The 9,324-nt window shown below is 27.2% G+C and overlaps 1 protein-coding gene across 3 annotated transcripts in view; it reads left to right on the forward strand.

Moving 5' to 3' along the window:
* LOC108756635 (GTP-binding protein RAD) overlaps nt 1-9,324 on the forward strand; it is a 38,920-nt gene that overhangs the window by 27,102 nt on the left and 2,494 nt on the right. The gene's annotated exons all lie outside the window — the stretch shown is intronic.

The following is a 9,324-nucleotide window of genomic DNA, read 5'->3' on the forward strand; positions in this document are numbered from 1 at the left end:
CAGAAAGAATGGCAGAAAAAAATGAGAATATATATATAATACAAAGTAAAAAAAAAAAAGAAAATATAACGTGTTTGAATAAAATATATTTGTTAGCATTAAACAAAATAATATTCATTATTGTACTGTTTAAAAGTTAAACTATTATAACATGTAAAACGAACATAATTTGGATGTAAATAGATAAAAAAACAATATAATTAAATTTTTTAGTAACATAAGTTTGCAGTAATTTGCTGTAAATTGCAGATGTCAAAGATAACTTCTAAAATATCTTAAATCTAATATACGGAGTACTATTGAATTGCTTGATAAATATTTTACAGCCGAATCTTTGTACAAATTAATATAAATATTTTTCTTTACTTTATTTTTTGCATTTTTTTAATAATATCAGATAGTTTAATAATTCAGCTATAAAATAAAATTTCAAAAATTAAACATTAATTCAGATTTTATCTGGAATTAAATTTTGATTTTATAGACTGCATTTTTTTTTATAAAAAAATTTTATTATTGATCACTTCATATATCTTCATTATTTTTTGTAAAACTATGGATCTTCCATCACGTAAAAACTTTATAGCGTGCGTATTGTTTTATAAAAACATCATCTGATATTGATTATTGAAGTGATATCTCGTGTAGTACAAAATTCGTACAAATCTGGATTGATGATAGTATATCGTCTCGATAACAATGTGAATGATCGTTGTTCTGCCAATTGTCTGTTCTTACGCTCACTTGTTAAAACGGATGCGAGATAACTTTCTTAGTTTCACATGTCATTGATTATAATTATCTTTTTTTTTTTCATTTATAATTATAAAATATGAAAATATAATGAAATATAATGAATATAAATTGGTTATTATTTTAATATTAACATTAATTTGATTAATTTTACTACAATGTAATTATATTTTCGATCTTTATTGAATAATCGTTGATCAAAAAAACAAACTTTGCTTATTAAATTGTAACTATGTATATATTCTCTTATATCATCATCAAATAATTGAAGTAAGTGTAAGTAATGTTACTCAAATCAACTTTTATGCTTATCTTTTTTACGAAAAATGTTTGCTTATAAATCCTGTTTAATTTTTGCTTTACAAATCATAATTAATTATGCAAAATTTCTTAAGCTGATATCTCCTCGCATCTCATTGAAAAACTTTATCGCGAGTCTTTCATTGGTGTTAAAGTATGATAAGCGAGACGGGCGAGGCTTTGTTCCAGTTTGACACATTCAATCCTCGTTCGGCGACGTCATCCGGCGCTATTACGATCGATATTCGTGCGAGCTATCAAACAATGGGATATGCTCGCGTGGTAGAAAAAATCCGAGCCCTCTATTCTCTCTCTTCCTTCCTTCTCTCTCTTTTTCTCTCGTGCTTTTTTTATGTCCCAATGTAATGGAATTTTCTATCTATGTCTAGCGCGCGCAGGCAAGTGGCTTTCGCGGAGATAGTGGTTTCAAAATGATAGCGTGATGAGCCCTGATGTAACTCTCGTAACATTTCCTGCGAGAAACTTTTCACACATTGTAGTCAAACGTATAATGTTAGAATATAAAACACGCGGCGAAAATACTCTATTACGGCGTAATATAATTTTACTTTATCATTAGGGAAAAAATGGAATTTTTAATGTTGATTAAATTGTACAATATTCTGTTTGCGAATTAACGAAACGTAAAAGTAGGCAATATTTCTCTTGGTCGTGAAGAGTAAGTTCTGAGAACAAGACACCGCGAACAGTGATCCGCGCTAAATGCTAAGAATAAATGTTGATTTTTCTGGCGTGCTCCAATTTAAATGTTAATAATTGTAATCATTTCTTTGCACGGGGTTTGTCTTGCAATGCGATGATTCTTTCTATTGCATTATACTTTTTCCTCGTTCTGATTTTTTTGCAATCACGATTGATGTCGATTAGATACATCTAAGATTTATTTACTTTACAATCATTTTTTATGTAAACTATAAACAAGATTTAAAAAAAAAAAATAAATAAAATGTACACAATTTAATCTCAATATTCGCAAATAATCACTGTAATTACAAATGCAACAATATGAATAAATTAGAATTTTTAACCCTAACTGATAGTTGCTCTGAAATTTCTTTAATTGATATTAACGGATCACTGCTTTAAATTAATATATCTTTGCTTAAAGTTAATCTAATTGAACAATTTTGTTTATTTTAAAAATTAAAATGCAAGACATAAAATTATGTGATTTAAAATTATGTAAGGTTGTAAAAAATTGTTTATAACAAATATTTTTAAATAAATATTTATATTTTAATTTAAAAAATTTATTGGACCGATGAATACCAATTCGAACGTATTAAGAAAGATAAATAAAACGGAGGCAAATCGACGGGTTGGCTTTTAGCTGTATTTCTCGTAAGCGTTTCTTCAACTTCTAATTTTTCTTTTTTAAAAGTTCTCCCTTTAGAATAATTATTCAGCTTTTCAGATATATGCAATTTTTCTCGCAATCAGTAAGAGAAAGAATTTTTTTCTTAAAATAAAACATGTTGTTTCAAGAAAAACAGTTTGCCTTCAATTCATTATTTATTATATATACGGAAATGCATTTTATTAATATTCTCCAGTTAATTACCTTTATTATTAACGCTTCCGTAATTTAATTAATAATTTAATTATGGTGCTCGCACACAATTATTTTCTCTATGTGATAGTACATTTATCGAATTTTGTTATAGCTAGCATGTCGATGAATCTGTTCTCGCTTATCATCATATATATATATATATATATATATATATATAAAACTTCACCACCATTCTTTCGTCAATTGTGATATAAATTATTCTATGATGAGAGAGAGAAAAAAAAAAGATTTATAATAAAAGAACACATGTTGTATTCCTGCATTTTCAAGTACATTTGAGAATATATTTTAAACTCGAATTATAATTGTGTTTAGAATGATAAACCGTGCATGCATATGAATTACGTTCACATTATAGCCTATATACATAATGGTATTATAATAGCTTATTATGCCCATTAACTACGCATAGTACGGTTGTATGACATTTTGTAATTTATCTCACAATCTAAGACACATTATTATTTATTACATTATCTTTGTTTTGTAATTAGATATCTAAGATTTATAAAAGCATTTATTTTAATTATGTATTAATTGATGAATGAATTATAATAACTAAATAATAATCCATACTGATTATATTAATACACTAACATGTTGTTAAATTGATATATCAACATTATAAATTACATCTTAATTTGAATTACTATTTATGGTTTTGCAATTGTACTATATACCTAGTAATTATAGATTTCAAAATTTAGCTCATAATTTGTGGACCGCTCTTGACAATTTCTATTATTGTTTCAAGAAGGTTAGATTTACAATCTAATTGTTTTGTAAACATTATTTTTTGACATTTATAAATGTTTTCCTGCATTATGTGTTTACTTTTGTAAACATAGTAGAGGTTTGAGTAAAAAGAGATGATTTGCAAAAGTGAGTTTAAGCAAAATAAAGCAGAAATCAGTTCCACAATCAATTACGCAAAAAGTTCTATGATAAACCTTGTGCGGAAGATTCATCACGACGAAAAGGTCACTTAAATCATTATGAGATTTGAATAATGATTGCCATAATTATGTTCAGACCATTTGATAGGCAGATGGAAAAGGATATTATACCTTTGATGGAACAAATTTTTCAAACTTTAACAAAGAAGTGAAATTGATATTCAAATGTCACTAAAGTGATTAAAAAATTTATAGTCTTTCTTAAAATATGATACAACTTTAAAAATATTGAAAAAATATGGAACTATAAAGATTTTTATTATTTAAATTATGAAAAAAATTTTTTAATTTGTGTTTAAATAATTGAATTTTATGTAAAATTGTATTTTTTAGTGAATTTATTTACCATTTTATATAAATTTTTATAATTTTTACATACATAAGTTTTGTTTACTTATAAAAATTAATAAAACGGATTAAATACAAAAAGATATTTCCTTATTTTTTTTAATAATGTTTGGAATGTCACAGAACAAATGTCTAAATATAAAGTCATGTTTTTGATAAATTACCAAATAAAGTCTCTTAAATTTTATAATAGTAAAAATATTCTAACGTTTTGAATAAACTTATTTTTTGTTAGATATTAACTACAATGCTGGAGCTTCCATAAGAATTATTTAATATTCTCTTATGTTAGATAATTTTACAAACGACAAAGCTATTTTTTTAATACAATGTACAGTCATTTTAAAGCTGCATTATAATCTGATATAACAGTGTAAGTTTTTAAATGAATAAAATATACCTGACATTTTTATCAAAACAGTGGATGTGATAAAAATTCACATTCTTCTAAAATGAAATGGCAAAAGGAAACGTATAATTAAAATGACAAGCAACAGAGAAAATAGAGACAAAAATAGTTTTAATCTGACTACAATATATATAGCTCAAAATTTCCGAATATACGATTCTATTCCAGTTACATTCCATTCCATTGTTGTATTTTGTGTGAATTAAGATTATCCAAGATCGACATTGAATCAATAAACCATCGATCGATGCAAGTAAAAAGAATTTAGGCTAATGTCAAGTTTTACGCGATAATTTTGCTGCAAATCGGGATCGAGGTCAAGATGCGACTCGTTGCGTAAACGAGAGAGGAGAGAACGAATGCACGTTGTAATTTCAAATGTGAATCTAATTGGATCACCTTTTATTTTTTATTACACATTTTTCTTCCATGCTTCAATTAATTGCTTAGAAGATTGTGATATATGATATTATAATAAAACGGTTTTCTCATAAGATAAGTGTGAATTGCATTCATTAGAATAAGATGTTACAGATTATTATAATTTCTTATTTGCTCTATCAGTTTTTATTGTAATGCTCAGAATTGATCAAATTTAAATAAAAAGTTAGGAAAATCTAGTAAGTCCTTTTGTTACTTAAAAAGTATCGATAATATCATCCTGAATAAAATTAATATTGCACAAGAAGAATGTCACGTATGTTAATACAACGCAGTTTTCTATTTTAATTAATTTTTAATTAATGTAAAATAGTATAGCAACAACTCTTAATATGCATTATTTCACAATCAACTTGGTGCAAGTTATTTTCTCAAACAAAGAAAATAAGCTGTAAAATTTTTCAAATTAGTCTGATACGTTTTCTTCACGCAAAATTGTCAATTTTCTAAGTTCCTACAATTTAAATTTTCGTCCTTTAAAGTTTTAAGGTACTACTATATCATTCGGATACATATTTTATTTCATGTGCGCAAAGCATTTTGTACAGTCAGATATGTAGCAACCGTGACGAGCTTCGTGACTTTGCATGGAAAAGGGATCAACGACGTTCGTGTCGAGTGTGTGCGAGTCGATGGAATACGTCCGCCTCGAAAAGCAAACGAAACGATTTCCACGAAGGTATAAAAAGAAAAACGCAGGAACAAGCCGCTCGGAAATAGCCACGGTTAATTTTGCGTCTGCTCCGTGCTATAAGCGTACATCATAGAGAGTTCGCGTCTGTTCATCGTCTGTTCTTCTTCTCACTCTTCGTTTGAGTCCCTTTACTTCTTCCCCTTTTTTCTGTCTTTTTCCTTTTTTTCTTAGCTCACTATCTCTTTAAAAATACATTGCTGTGTTTCCGGTGACCTGTGGCGGAAATTGCAAGTGTTGTAATATTGATAGATTCAATGAATGTGTTGATGATAGGTGCTCTCGAATTATAATTATTTATATAATTTTGCACATATATCACTGTTTGATATTTCTATATTTGCATTTTAATAGGTTTTAAATTTGCAAATTAGTTATTTATAATAGATTTACTGTAATAATTACCGTTTACTTATAATTACAATATTTTAGTAAGTATTAAATAAACAGCATAAATTAACATTTTAAAATTCGAAATGGTATTAAAAATTTTAAACGAAGTAGCAGAACAACAATTGAAATAGACAATACTACTACAGTAAATTAAATTACTCGAAGCCTCGTGCAACAGTGATCTTTATTGATAAAATCTGTTGTCAAAGTTAATAGTTTTAAAAATGTGAACTTGTTATAAATAAATCTTGATTACTTTTTGGTAACATAGTTTTTATTAAATTTTGTGTGTAAATGAAACAAGACTACACATTCGATATCAAACAGTTATTATCCGTAAAAATTGAATAGAGACAAGAAAGAATTTTTCATTGGTAAAATCCAAGTGAGTTTTTTATACGGTTAAAGGTAATTAAAAACGTAAATGTGTAAATTCTTTTGAATGTCTGAAAGATCAATAATTTGTACACACAAACGAAAATTGCGGCGCGCGCTTGCGCTAACGAATGCGTTTTACCAATTTCTGCGATATTTATTCGTATTTCAGTGATTTTGCAACCTCAAAATGTCAGTTCTATCTTGCATTCATGTTATTCCCGTCACGGCTATCAATCGAACTTGTTCCTGACCGACAATCACGTTATATCCCGTATGCGCGATTTTATTGAGATAATTATCTCGTGAAAAATACGTCTTTATCCGAAAGCGATGCAGCGTATAGCTCATGATTATTGTGTACCTCGAAAAAATAATATTTTCATTAAAATACGTATAACTACTACGTTTTACGTCAAATATTCCGTAGAAGTCGTTGCAATCTCATGTTAATGTTTGCCTCACAATTTTATAATCCTTTTTGCAATGTGACGTTGAATTTACATAAAAATTTGCAAGCGTCAGTTTGCTTTCGTAGTTCCGTAATTTTTGCAACTTTTTAACTTTATAACAATGTTTGCTTCTTTTCGGACTTTCTATGACCGAATAAGATAAAAGACGCAACTAGTATGTTGCGGATAGCGTCTTTCTCGTTCACTGACTTACTCCATGCTTCATCGTCTTTAAACGGTCGAGAGATGGATTATCCAACTTTTCTTTCTTTCCTTCTCTTATGTTTTTTCACGAAACTAGGTACATGTCTCTCAACTCTATCATGTCTGACCGTTAACCTTCATTTTCTGGCAACAGCTGAATATGTGAAATGCAACGTTGCTAATTTACGGTTACATTTTAAAGAACATCTCACGACTTTCAAAATTTATTACGGAATGCTGGGAAAACAACGTTGAGCCAAAGCTGCAATAGCGTTGGAAGCATATAAAAATTTCAGTGACAGTAGTAGATGATTGTTTAAAAAAACTAATTAAAACATCATTTAATTATTAAAACCGTTTTCCTTTATCATATATTTTCTTCTTTCGCTTTTTCCTTCGTATTTTCTTCTACTTTTTATTTAAAAAAATCGACATTTATTAATTACGAATAGAATATGTTCTTTTCATCTATGCGTTGACTTAAAAAAAAAATAAGTTTATAAGTTGCTAATTTATTAACTATTATTATATTCAATTATTTCTGATTTATTTAACAAAATAATAATATATTAATGTTTCGAATGTATGTAAATGCATACAATGTGTCGGCAATAAAGAAGAAAAAAGAGAATAGAATTTACTGCGAAATGCATATTCCATATGCAAACTGACGCGAATTAGAGATATTTCATATATGTCGGAATACAATTAAAGTTGTCTGTTTTTAAATACAATCCTTATCATATCAAACGTTGCTGTATAACATATCTCAATTTATTTGATGAAAATAAATTATTTAAAATTCTTTTAAGTCCGAACAAACAAAATATAAGTACTTTTTACATTTTAGTATGTCACGTACTCGTATATATGGTGAGTGCAAAAAGTATTCGTACAAGGAAATTTGTTATAAAAAAAAGTCTTATTTGTAGAAAATAAACATTAATTAGCTATTTTATATTCGTATGTATTTCTGATTTTAGAAGCTAAATTTCTTGTCTGTACGAACTTTTTTATAATTAAAACAATACAGCTTTTAATTTTCGCTTATTCTTTAGGTGATATATTTTGTATAATTAATACACATTTTTTTGGTATATATATATAATTTTAAGAAATATACAGTTTATTTTATTTTTTATGAATAAATTGTTAATTATCCAACAAAAGATCATCAATTAAATGTCGAATTGATGTCAAATTGATGTTGAAATCATCGTATTTGTATCGATTCGACATCAATTTGATGACTCATTTCTCGCTCAATAATATTTATTTTTTAAAAATAAAATTTTGTCAAAAAATATTTTCTCTGTACAAATACTTTTTGCACTGTATGTATATTACGCATAAGTTAGTGTTTAAAATAAAAAAGAAAATGAATCAGAATTATTGAGTGTAGAAAAGAAACAATAGCTGAGATATTTTATATGTAAAATATCTCAGCTATTGTCTCTTGTGTATGAGAATAATTGTTAAAGTAGCAATAAATGTTTGATTATATAAAAACGTGTTCAATATAACTAAATTATTAACTTATTTATTTGACTGTTATGAAGTATTTTACAACTTGAATCGCATTTTCGTGTTATATATATATGTATTGTATATGGAATACAAAAAAAGAGAATATCTTTTCTTATAATATATCAAACTTTTTCTTTTTGCTGTTATGTACAGTATATTTTTTTACGCAAATGAAAGAAGATCTACATCTTCTACTAATTTTTATAATCTAATTTCACAAATAGTTTTATTTTAATTGCAATTTAGCTTTTCTGACTTTCAAATAACAAAATGAATGAATATAAGTTTGCACAGATTTATACGATAAGATTTATTTGTAGTATTTATTGTTGCTTACTCTATTCTTCCTCCGCTGGCAGAAACATTCGTTATTTATGACTCCCGTCGGCAGCTGTAGAACTGCATCTCTAGAGAAGCGAGAATCGTTCAGCCGAAAAAAATTGGATAGGACAACGACACTCGAACAATTCTCTGACGTCACGGATGATATTTCGTTAGTAAGCTAAAATCAATCGGTATTGACAGGCGGCCTGTAGACGCATTTAGAGCCATAAGATTACGTCGGTTCTCTCTCGTGTCAATTATGAGAACGTTTCCTTGCTTTAGTAGTTTCTCGCTTGCAGGAGAAACAGATTTATTTACAGGTCTGATTGTTTTTTCATCATATTTATAAACGAGAAGAAGAGATAAATAAATTGGCGAATTGTGATAATATTGTATCTCCCTTATTATTTTTCGTGATGATTGGAAAGAATATGAAGCGCTTCAAAAGTTAAAATATTTAGTAGCATACGTCAATAATGTTGTGATATTATTAATATTATTACTATATTAATAGATATTATTATATTATAACTATAATATTACTACATTATTACTAC

The sequence above is a fragment of the Trachymyrmex septentrionalis genome, unplaced genomic scaffold, assembly GCF_001594115.1.
Source record: "Trachymyrmex septentrionalis isolate Tsep2-gDNA-1 unplaced genomic scaffold, Tsep1.0 scaffold129, whole genome shotgun sequence".
Lineage (NCBI taxonomy): Eukaryota > Metazoa > Arthropoda > Insecta > Hymenoptera > Formicidae > Trachymyrmex > Trachymyrmex septentrionalis.